This window comes from Natator depressus, chromosome 5, assembly GCF_965152275.1.
Source record: "Natator depressus isolate rNatDep1 chromosome 5, rNatDep2.hap1, whole genome shotgun sequence".
Classification (NCBI taxonomy): domain Eukaryota; kingdom Metazoa; phylum Chordata; order Testudines; family Cheloniidae; genus Natator; species Natator depressus.
Window position 1 is genome coordinate 4,157,185 of NC_134238.1, and position 12,131 is coordinate 4,169,315.

At 51.8% G+C, this 12,131-nt stretch overlaps 1 protein-coding gene across 5 annotated transcripts in view; it reads left to right on the forward strand.

The window, feature by feature from the left end:
* CNTFR (ciliary neurotrophic factor receptor) overlaps positions 1-12,131 on the forward strand; it is a 439,486-nt gene that overhangs the window by 315,386 nt on the left and 111,969 nt on the right. The gene's annotated exons all lie outside the window — the stretch shown is intronic.

The following is a 12,131-nucleotide window of genomic DNA, read 5'->3' on the forward strand; positions in this document are numbered from 1 at the left end:
AGTTATGCCCGCTGGACGCTGCAAGCGTATATGAGTTCATCAATTTAACAAAGAAATTGCTATGTACCAGGCTTGTTCTCCCAGGGGGAGCCTCTGACATGCTTCATACCAAACGCACTGCTTCAGGTAGAATAAACAAACAAATGTATTAACTACAAAAGATAGATTTTAAGTGATTATAGGTCAAAACACAAGAAGTCAGATTTGGGCAAATGAAATAAAAGCAAAACACATTCTAAGCTGATCTTAACACTTTCAGTGTCCTTACAAACTTGGATGCTTCTCACCACTGCCTGGCTGGTCACCCTTCAGCGAGGCTCTCCCCTTTGATTAGCACTTCAGTCGCTTGGTGTGGTGTCTGTAGATGGAGGTGGAAGAAAGAGAGAGAGCATGACAAATGTCTCTCCCTTTTAACATGTTCTTTCTTCCCTCTTGGCTTCCCCCCCTCCCCTTCAGAGTCAGGTGAGCATTACCTCATCGTACTCCCAAACTGACCAAAGGAAGGGGGGTGACTCACTTGAGAGTCCAACAGATCCTTTGTTGCTGCCTAGGCCAGTGTCCTTTGTTCCTGTGAGGCTGGGCTGGGTTTGTCCCGTACATGCCATGATGAGGTGTGAACTGCCCCTCTGCTCCTGAAGAGTTTTGCCTGGGCTTGCTTTAAGCCATGAGGACACATTTTCAGCCTCATAACTATATACATGAAATTACAACGTATAACATCACTATAACAACAATGCTCAGGGCATCCTGAGCCTTCCAAAGACATAACAAACTTTGCATTGGATACCATACAATCATATTATAAGGATGAACGTGGGCATGCAGGGTGTTCCCACGAGGTACAGAGTGTCACGGAGGTCATCTAGCCCAGTCCCCTGCACTTGAGGCAGGCTAAGTATTACCCTGACAGGTGTTTATCTAATCTCTTAAAAATCTCAAACGATGGAGATTTCACAACCTCCCAGGGCAATTTATTCCAGTGCTTCACCACCCTGCCAGGAAGTTTTTCCTAATGTCCAACCTAAACCGCCCTGGCTGCAATTTAAGCCCATTGCTTCTTGTCCTGTCCTCAGAGGTTAAAGAGGACAATTTTTCTCCTTCCTCCTTGTAACATCATGACAGATGCCCATCGTGTGCATTGCATGCCTGGCATAGAAACACTTCTCAGGGAGCTGGAAAAGACCAAGCTGCACCAGTGCCAGTTGCTAGACCTTTTTGACCATGTGTCTTAGCCCCTATAGAGCTAACAGCAAAGGTGGCGCCATCTTTATTTAGCTCCAGGGCTGGTACTTTTGGAGCCAGGAGGATCTGAGTTCTTCTCCTTCCACCATAAAGTTCTGAGCGACCGTGGTACGCAGCACGGTGACAAGCATGTGGTTCCTAGGGTTTGTTACAGTGCACGAGAGGGAGTCTGCGTTATATCCCTGCCGCTATCCAGTCACTGATGGCTGGTTTAGAGACTGGCATCCACCAAGCGTTATCCCTGTGGGGACAGTCCCTTTCTTAAGGACACCCCTTTGCCATGAGCCATCAGTGTGGCCAGCTGTGCCACCTTAACACAGCCCAGGAGGTGAATTCCAGCCAGGCCTCGCTGCCGCAGAGAGCCCTGCATCTCACAGAGCCCAGCCAGAGGCTTTGTCCTTTAGCAGGCGATTTCTCCACTGCCCTCCTCTCAGGCGCTGTGACACAGTGACACTTGTGGCTTCCCACCCCAGGCTGCCGTGAACTAGCTCCAAAGAGGTTTGGCCCGGGTTCCTTGTTTTCTTTTCCTTTCTAACCCACGGGGGCAACCAGCAGCTGGATGATATTGCAGGAAGATGTTCCTGTTTGCATCCAGGGCGCGAAAAGAAAAGAGGCTAATGTAGGACTTAGGGCTTGTCTACACTTGAAACGCTACAGAGGAGCAGCTGTGCAAATGTAGCGCTTCAGGAAGACACTACTTACAGCGAGGGGAGAGCTTCTCCCATGGGTGTAGATAATCCCCCTCCCCAAGAGGTGGGAGCTAGAGCAATGGCAGAATTCGTCCGTCAACACAGAGCTGGCTACACCGAGGGCTAGGTCGGCTTAGCTACATCTCGAAGCGGGGTGGATTTTTCACACCCCTGAGCAACGTAGCTGAGTCAACATAACTTTTGAGTGTAGACCAGGCCTAAGAGTAGCAGAAGCAGGACGATGCTGCCTAGGGGATATAAGCCGTGACCACGGCCCATCAATAACCACAGACGGTTTGCTCCAGGCCCGGGAACGAACAGTCCCGTAGAACGAGCGTTCAGCGGGATGAACAGTGTCAGGAGCGAAAAGTGAAGTCTGCTGAGTCTAGACACCAGCAGCTCCATTCTTTGGTGCTGTTAGCAACACTAACTCGGGGTTACGTGATGCTCTCATCTCGAGGCTGTAGGCCTTTTTACATGCCCACATTGCACCACTTTAAAATGGTGGGGGGGGGGAATCAATGTTGTTAAACTGGTACAAACCATTGTGTGGACTCACTTAAGTCAGTTTGCAGCCAGCGTAGATTGTTTTAGTTTAAGTTGGTCCGTTGCTGTCCGTCCGATTTCCCCAGACTTACCACCCAAGCACAACACTGTACTGTGGTGGCTTCTTGTCAGCCGTTCTCTTCCTCTGGGTGGGATAAACATCGTCCTGCCACCCCAGAAAAGGGCCCCAGCTCCGCATGTGTCTAGTGGAAATACACAGTCCAGCTCTCGCCCACTTCTCCTCTAGTCCTTCCCTGCCCAGAACAGAGCTCTGAGCTCTTAACTCTTCCGTAAACACACCGACAAAGGGAATCCCTTTCGAACAGCAAGCCTGGGTTGTTCGTGTTATTACAAGAGTCCAGAAATTCCAAGCAAGACTGGGCCCTGTTTGTGCTCATTGTTGTACAGGCATAATGAGAGAGAGTCCCGGCCTCAGAGAGCTCACGGTCTGAACAGACACAGACTTGCCCAAGCTCACCAGCAGAGCCAGGATTAGGACCCAGATCTCCTGATTCCCAGCCCAGTGCCATGGTCCTCACTACAAGTACCCACTTGGGCTCCCTGTGGGATCCACCGGGACCTTGTAGGGCTGCCCCTCGAGCATGCTACATGTCTGCAGCTCCGAGCAGTGCCCATCTTCCCCCACGTGCTGCGTGCTTCCGACAGCCCTGGAGAAAATCTGTCCTGCGGCTGCATAGGGGCGCGTCTGAGCCCTTCACCGCTGGCTGCTCACCGGCCTGCCCTGCAAGGCTTGAGGCTGGAGTGACTGTGAAATGAGCTATCTCCTCTGACCCAGCCTGGCCGTCCGGTTGGGGGTGGGGAGAGATAATGGAAAGCCTAGGAGGCTATTTTTGTCAGCCTCTCTTTCCACTCCAGGCTCCGCCACTGTCCTCTAACCCTTCCCGTCCCTCCTCCCCTCATGGTGTCAAGCCAAGCAACGTGTTTTGGCCGAGGGTGTTGGGCCGGCATTTGGAACGGCTCTCCCGCCCCAGCGCTCCGGTCATTGACTCCGGGCCGTTCATGCACAGCACAATTCGCACTTTGCTGCAATGCACACAAGCTCCTTCCATCTACCAGGCCCCCAGGGGAACCCACCGCTGAGCGGCCCTCAGCGAGACAGCTCCTCCCTGATTTACTGCTTTTCCAGCTGCTGAGAACTTGCAGGAGAGGCGAGCCAGCCTTGGCAGTTTGAGGCAGGCCTGCAAAGCAACCACAAGAGGACTGATTCCTGGGCCCTGTGATCACCCACAGGGGTGGCCTGAGGCAACTGGGAGGAATGACAAGATAATTCTCCAGGGAATGCCATGAGCTCCTTCTGTATCAATAGAGCGGGGGCTGTGTTTGCTCCAGCCACCACATCCCAGCTGGGCTCTGGGCGGCGCTGCCAATATCACAAGAAAAGCTTGGTAAGGGGAAATTGTCCGGATAAGCTGCAACCCATGGTTCCACACTGGCATCTAAATCAGAAGTCTGATATTCAACTTTGCTGGGCACTTTCTGTGTCTCTGTATGTGGAGGGAGCGACGGGCTCCCGGCATGTCCCAGCCTGGTCAAACACAACCGCCGGCGCCAGTGGAGAATTCTGAGGTGGGAGCAGAGGTGTAAGTGGTGACATAAGGTGTAAAGCTGGGGAGAATCAGACCCTGTGTTTTCGGGGAAGTTGGTATGAGGCAGAGAGCGGGCGCTTATTCCTAGTTCTCTGGCGTCCTGCGTGGGCAAATATTTACACCCGTGCAAAGCAGGCGGTAAAATGCTACTAAACTGGGATGTTACAGAGTAGCAGCCGTGTTAGTCTGTATTCGCAAAAAGAAAAGGAGGACTTGTGGCACCTTAGAGACTAACAAATTTATTTGAGCATAAGCTTTCGTGAGCTACATGACTGAATGCATCCGATGAAATGAGCTGTAGCTCACGAAAGCTTATGCTCAAATAAATTGGTTAGTCTCTAAAGTGCCACAAGTCCTCCTTTTCTTTTTGTAAATTGGGATGTAAATGACTGCACAAAGTGCCAGGCAACAGAGAAATAATCCATTGCTGGGTATTCCTTGCAAGTTCCTAGTGCGATCCATTTATTGCCAGTGGAAACACTCCTGCTTTTGCAAACTGAAGTTGCCATGTCACTTTCAAGAAACTTAAACATCTAAAATGAGTCATTCCAAGTTGTGTGCAAAGGCTTGGGGTGGATCCATTCCAATCCTATAGAATCCTAGGGGTGGAAGAGACAGAGAACCGTTGATAACCACTCTTTGAGTACTGTCTTCCAACCACTTTTGCACACAGTTTATAGTGATTTCATCTAGATCAGGGGTTTTCAAACTTCCTTGCACCGCGACCCCCCTCTGACAACAAAAATTACTACACCACCCCAGGAGTGGGGACTGAAGCCTGAGCCCTCCCGAGCCCCACCGCCCTGGGTGGGAGGACCAAAACTGAAGCCCAAGGGCTTCAGTCCCAGGCAGGGAGTCTGTAACCTGAGCCCCGTTGCCCAGGGCCAAAGACTTCGGCCCCTGGCGGTGGGGCTCAGACTTCAGCCCCAGGCCCTAAGCCAGCCCTGGAGACCCCATTAAAACAGGGTCGCGACCCATGTTGGGGTCCTGACCCACAGTTTGAGAACCACTGATCTAAACTGGATTGCCCTAGTTTTCTTATGAGAATGTCATATGGGACTGTGTCAAAAGCCTTCCAAAAATCAAGATACATCCTATCCTACCCAGGTACCCCTAACTAGGAGATTCCTGCAAAATACTAGCATGGATTATTTCTTGAGATACGGTGGGGGAAATCACAAAACTTTGGATTTCAAAATCTTTCATGAAAAAAGCTGGTTCCCCTTTTTGACCAGCTCGACCTCTTTGTCTGGCCATTGCCTCTTCTGCTTCGTGCTGCATGTTGCTGCAATCTGGGGTTCACAGACAAGCATCAGGGTGTCGTGACGGTTTTGTCCTTCCCATGTTGCTAAGTGGAAGGGGTCCTGGCTAGCGGCGGGGATACCTTGGCGAAGTTTAAATATGGAAATGTTGGTCGCGGTAGGGAAAAGTTTGAGAATCGCTGCCCTAAACGATCATTGATGCATTCCTTGGATTCTAGTTCCTATTTTCAGTGCATGTCTGTTACTTTTCAGCCTTTTCATGGTGCGGCAGACAATTTGCCAGGATCTGCCAGATGCACGCATTCTCACTGCCAGCAAAACTGCCCGGAGAAAAAGTCCCCCTTCCACTAAAACACGTCACACCTGGGATTGCTCTCGCTTCTGTTATTCATTTTTTAATTGTCCATTTGAAAAGGGCTTTATAGCTGCAAGCTTTAATGAACTGCCTCCAGCAAATCAGCTGATTCGTGCCTGGAGCTACTTTCCCCCACTTTGCAACTCCCTGTAAGGTACTTGTAAAGTGTGTGTTGTATCCCTGTCTGGTGGCTAATCCACATACAGCACAACAGCCAAACACTGTCTGCTGCTAACTAATGAGCTAAACTTTTAGCTTAAGGGAAATAGGTCTGTGCTTTGGAGCTGGAAGTCCCAGGTTCAAGTCCCGGTGGTTACCTGTTGGCCGGGAGTCTTGCATTTTCACAAGGGAAAGCCGGGTAGAATTCCACCAACTTTTCTGTCTAAAAAGCTACATCCACAGGCAGCAGAGGTGGAATTTCACCTGGAATCAGTCCCTAAAATAGCCGTATTATCAGGAGAGCATTTAGAAGGTGGTAATTGGGAGGCAGGCTCATTCCAAGCTCTGTTGCGGTTTGCATTGGACTGCGGTGGATGCTAAGCATTTCACTCAGCACTTAAATGGTAGTGGAGTTTTTCTTGATCGTTAAGAAGCTCATAAAGAGGCTATAAAATATATTCTCTTTCGGAATCATCGTACTGGTTTCCCTTCCCCAGCTCGGCACCCTGTGGCCACTGACGGTAGGGTGACCACCTAGCAAGTGTGAACAATAGGGATGGGTCGGAGGGGTGTAATAGGTGCCTATATAAGACAAAGCCCTGAATGTCGGGACTGTCTCTATAAAATAGGGGCTGCTGGTCACCCTAACTGACATAAAGCTTGGGCCACATCCTCAGCTGATGTAAACTGGTGCCAATCTGGTGGGTGCAGACAATGGATCTGGGTGGGGTCACACCAGCTGAGGATCTGGCTCCTGGGTTTGCTAAGAGTTCCTCATCCCCAGACACCAAAATGACAATCATCTAGGTCTAGGGCAAAATCATCCCAAAGCTGGAAGTTCCCTGTGGGAGGGGAACTGGGGAATCAGTGGGGCTGGGAGGGAGGTCCAGATTGGGAGAGAGCAACACCTTAGTCCTGAGTTTGCAGTGGCCATATGGCTGCAGAAAAGGCCAGCGTCATCTGGGGCTTCGTTCTCAGAGGCTCATGGTTTCCCTGTCTTGGGTGTGCTGGGGCTCAGAATGTGTTGTGTCCTCCTGGGCACCATGTTACCCAACGAGTATTGCTGATTTGGAGAGAGTTCGACGAAGGGCACGAGCAGCGACCCAGCGTGCGGTGGGATCAGCGTGGGAGGCGAGATGGAAGCAGCTCGGAAAGTGCTGAGGCGGGACAGGATAAGGTGTGGGAGGCTGTGCTTCATGCCACAGAAGGATCTTAGCCACGTGTTGCAGCGGGAGCAGGAAGGGGACTGTGAGTCGCCCATGATCCGTGGGTGCAGCGCTCGGAAGAGTGGGGTAACGTAGGGCATCTACCCGGAAAAGCTTGCTGACAGCAAGCTGGCTCAGGGTGGGGAATCACGGAAGGCCCCTTGCTGGGGACTTTGCAAAGCAGACCAGATGCCACGTGCAAGAGACAGCGGACCGTCAGTGCTTCAGAAGCAGATCATCGGCCCGGCAGTGGAGCTCCACACAGCAGCCGTGGGGGCCGTATAGAACCTGGGGGCGAGCAGCCAGGCAGCTGAGATTTGCGAGGCAGTCAGCAAAGCTGACAGGTATTTATTTTGCCTGCCTGGAGTTGGCACTGGCTCAAGCCCATCCTTCCCTCCCTCCTTCCCTCCCTCAGGCCGGGCCAGGCCAGGTGACTCGGTGTTTGAGCTCCGGGAGCAGCTGGTGAGACGCGGTCCAGCTCTGTCAGGTTGTCTCCTCCTGCTCCGTCACTCTCCTCACCCAGAGCTGAGCTCCCCGGTCAGCTGGGGCATCCCTGGCAGTTGAATGATGTCTCCGGTCAAGGCTCTGGCTTTCAGGGTCCCTGTCACCAGCGTTCAGGCAAGTAGGTCCCTTACTAGGTCGGTTTCGTCCCACCCAGCCGCTGGAAGCAGCAAGCATCTGAACGACTCGTTCATCTTCAAGGGCCGCCCTGGCCCATGGCACGGTGCAGCCGGGGAGAGTCCTTTTGTTCTCTTCTCCACTGCTTGTAAAATAAACCTGGCCTGTTTGCCCAGACAGACACGAGTCTTCAAAGTGATCTTCACCTAATGTGGCCCTCAGGCCCTCAGATGCCATGGTGAGGGGCAACCCCTATAAACCTTTATAGGTAGGAACGAGCCCACCCGAGGGACAGTAGGTTCTGAATGCTCCAGACAGCAGGGCTAAGGTGTATATTGACATGCCGAAACCCATCAGTGGTTCTTGTAGCCCTGCATCATCTTTTCTTTATGCCAGGAAAAGGGGTGGTATGTTTTACAACGCAGTAGCAGCCTAGTGTGGACAAGGCAGCTGTAGTTTTAACACATGTTAGCAGGTCAAGGTGAATGCCAGGGAGGCACCAAGGGTTAATCTCAAACCTGCTAACTCATTAAAACAGCCTTGTCTACACTAGGGTTTTGCCCTTTGTTAGCTAGTTACCTAGCAAAGAGAAGGGCTAACAGTGCCCTGTCATTGTTGTGCCTAGTTGATCCCAATGGGGAAACTGCTTCCTGATGGCAGCTGGGGAATTGTGTTCTCCACAGACGCAGGAGGATCAAAAGCCCTTCTTGGAGAGATTGCAGCGGGTGTGTCCTTTGCCTCACGGGGGTCCAGCTGCAGTGAGTTCTGCAAGTTAACGACACACCACTCAATGGTTTCAGATATATTTTAAGCTGTTACAAAGGAACTTCAGTCCTCTTGCAGTGCTTCAAAGGAGTTTTGAATAGTGGGAAGGCATCAAAGGCACTGGGGTGGCAGACAATTGCATAGCCACTTCTCCTCTGTGTGTGTATCTGTGGAGACGTATTTCAGACCCCAGTGGTTCTCACTGGCTCGCCAGAATCATAACTCACGGTGTTGAGAACGGTGCTCCCAAGAAACAAAATATCAGAGACCCTCAGGAACATGGGAGTAGCCTTCCCTTGGGGTATTCCACTGTGTACTGAACATGGACATCTATCTCTGAAACTGGTCCGGCACAAAAATGTAAACTTGTCCCTTGAAAACAAGGCTGTTTAGCTCGGCGACTGTATCCTGGGAAGCTGTGACTCAGAAAAGACCATGTACAAGGTCCCAGTGCAATGCTGTGACTAAAAGGACTCATGATCTGTAGCTGTGTAAACAGGGGAGTAGTGAGTAGGAGCAGGGAGGTGTCTGTACCTCTGTATACAGGACTGGGGAGACCAGTTCGGAATGTTGCATCCCATTCTGGTGTCCGTGTTTTAAAAATGATAGCGAAAAACTGCAGCGGGTGCAGAGAAGAGCCACAAAAATATTCGAGAGTTGAAAAAAAAAGAGACTTCAGGAGCTCAATCCGTTTAGTTTCTCAAAAAGACAATTGAGAAGTGACTTGGTAACAGTGGATCTGAACCTTCACGGGGAGAACTTACCCAGTGCTAATGGGCTCTTTAGTGGAGCAAGGCAGAAGAAAGATCAATGACGGGAAGCTGAAGCCAGACCAGTTCCAATGGGAAATAAAGCACACATTTTTAACAGTGTGAGGCTGATTGACAAACTACCCAGGGAAGTGGTGGATTCTCTATCTCTTGATGTCTTCAGATCTGACTGCCTGCCTTACTGGAAGATGTTTTAGTCAAACACAAATTACTGGACTCAGTACAAGGGAACTGGATTAAGCTCTCTGGCCTGTATCAGATATTGCCCCTGGTCTATCACTGTGGTTATTTGCATTGGGGAGGCCTTGCCGTGCCCCTGTTCAAACGCTAGAGGATCTGCCGTGGCTCTGATTTCGGTGGCCCAGACCAAGTCTGAAAGGGATGGCCGGTGTTCAGCGAGGCGATTTGCAGGACAAACCGTGGGAGGTTACAATGCAATAGGACAAGGTTGTCTTATGACGTGGCAACACAAATTATTTGAGCCTAGAGTGCAGTGGTTTAAAAGCTAGCCAGTCCCTACGGATAGGATGCAATGCCGGAGTCACCAAACCGGAGCACACCTTCCACACAGCCCCCCTCTCTTTGACACTAAGTGCTTGGGAGGAAAGGGCAAGAATCCCCCCAGTGGGCAGTTATGGAATGACCTGTCCACAGAGTACGTTCCCTCCGAACCCCACGATCAGTGAGAGGTAGGTGCCTGCCTCTCAGACAACCAGGATGAGGGCAGTCTGGCCTAGTGGTTGGCGTGGACGTCAGTAGTCAGGAGCCAAAGCCAAGGGTCAAACCAGAGGGCAGTAAGTGGAGCAAGGAGGAGATCAGGCCAGGAGGGGTTTAGGGCAGGGGCAGCAGGAAGCAGGCGCCGGAGCACGCAGGAGCAGGCACAGGGGTGGGTGTGAGCAATGAGAAGCCAGAGAGCTGCTGCTGTGCTGGCTTAAGAGCCAGCCTGCTGGCCCCGGCAGCCAATCAGGTGACGTGGTTAATCAGGCAGCTGCCGGAGACCAGCTCTGCTGCAGACCCTGCCTTCCTCACTCCGGCCTAGTTTATTGCAATAACCATTTCTAGAAGCTGTTCCCAAGATCCACATAAATGTCCAGTCCTTCCTGAATCCCACTAAGCTCTTTGCCTCAATAATACAGTGGCAATGAGTTCCACAGGCTATTCATGCATTGTGTAGTACCGTGATTGCTTCTATCGGTTTTAAATTAGATGCCCTTCAGTTTCATCCAGTAGCCCTTTGTCCTTGTGTTATGAGACAGGGGAAATAGGAGCGCCTGGTTTATCTTCTCTCCACCACGTATTATTCTGCAGAAGCTTGGCCCAAAGCCCTTTGAAATCAGTGGAAATATTCCCATTGACTGCAGTAGCCTCTGGACCAGACCCTATTGCTCTGTCATGGCCCCTTTTATTCTCTTCCTCTCAAATCTAAACAGACAGGAAGACAGACAGACAGGCAAACAGACAGGTAAACAGGAAACACAGCAGATATTCCATTTCCGATGGGTGGATCCTTCTTCTTCTGCAGGGAGGTAGACAGTGCAAAGGACCCGATTCATTTGAGCTTGTCCCCAAATGGGGAATGCAACGTGTGTTTGGATATGCCTAGCCAGAGTTATAACAGCTGAGACCAGCGCAGTTTGGAAGGGATATTAAATCTCCTGCATCAGGGTTTTCTGGGCTTCAGCCAGTCTCCAATTAATAGGGCTCAGGATGAGATCTGCAAGGGGGGCCGATTGTCCCAGAGATAGGATATTGGGCTAGCTGGACCCTGGGTCTGATCTGGTCAGAGGATCCCTACATTCCTATGTGGAGCGGCCGGGAAAGGAAAGGAAAACAAAGTGTCAATGGCCATTACCAGCTTCTCTGTCAATTGCTCCAATGGCAATGAGCTGCCCTGCTTCGCAAGGGGCGAGATGCTGCATGGCAGGGGAAGGCAGTAAGCCCCTTGCAGCCCCACTTCTCTAGTGCTCAGGAATAATGCCGAAGCCGTGAGCTACTTCCCGCACGGCACTCCCCTACCTTCCCCCTCCCCCAGCCTGCCTGGTCCATCAAAACTTATTACGTCTCGTAGCTTCATCTGCTTTGTGCTCCCGAGTTCATCTGGCAGAGACAGCCTGGAAAGAGAGGGGGCAGATCAGGAGGGCTCATTGTCAAGGTGTCTGCAGGAGAGGGGGAAGGAAAAAAGGAAATGAAAAAGCCAAGGATAAGAAAGGAAAGTGGAAAAGGGGGGGGGGGGGTGAAAAAATAGTGAGCAACCTTACCAATAACAAGAGGACAGTCCCCTGATCTCCTTATAAGGAGGAAATTGACCGAGGGCTTTTGATACGGAGCCGACATGAGGTAATGCGGCTTCAAAATGCAGCTGGATGGGAGCGCGGCCTCTTTGTGGAGAAGCTTTATGCAAACCTCTCCCTCCTTTGCCCAGCTTGCTGCATGGGCCAAGAGCGCTCCGGTGCCCTTAGTGCACGCTAAGGACATGGAGGCACTGCCGGGCCAGCCTGTCCCAACCCAGCTCTCTGGGGCGGGTCTGGAACGTGGACAGGTGGCCTCTGGCCGAGGCGTCCCACGGCCACACAGGCTTTTGCGCCGAGTCAAGGGCAGAAGAGAAGGCAGCTGGGGGAAGCTGCCGGATCTAGCCACTATCCAGGCCGCGTAGCTGGCTGCAGGCAGCCCTGGTGGCGAAACATGTCCGGGTGTGTGCCCCTCACTGGGGCACAACAGGCCAGGCTCAATCACTGACTGACCCACTTCCCACCCCCACTGTGCAAATTATGTGGGGTGGGCCGGTCAGCACCTCCTAGTGGCCCATACAGGAAGCTCATTCTCCCAGTTCTGTTTTGCCTCCAGCAAGCCCAGGTGCCTGTCCCTTGGGCCTGGCTGGGCTTGGATGCAGAGCTCCTTCCAGCGCAGGAGGTC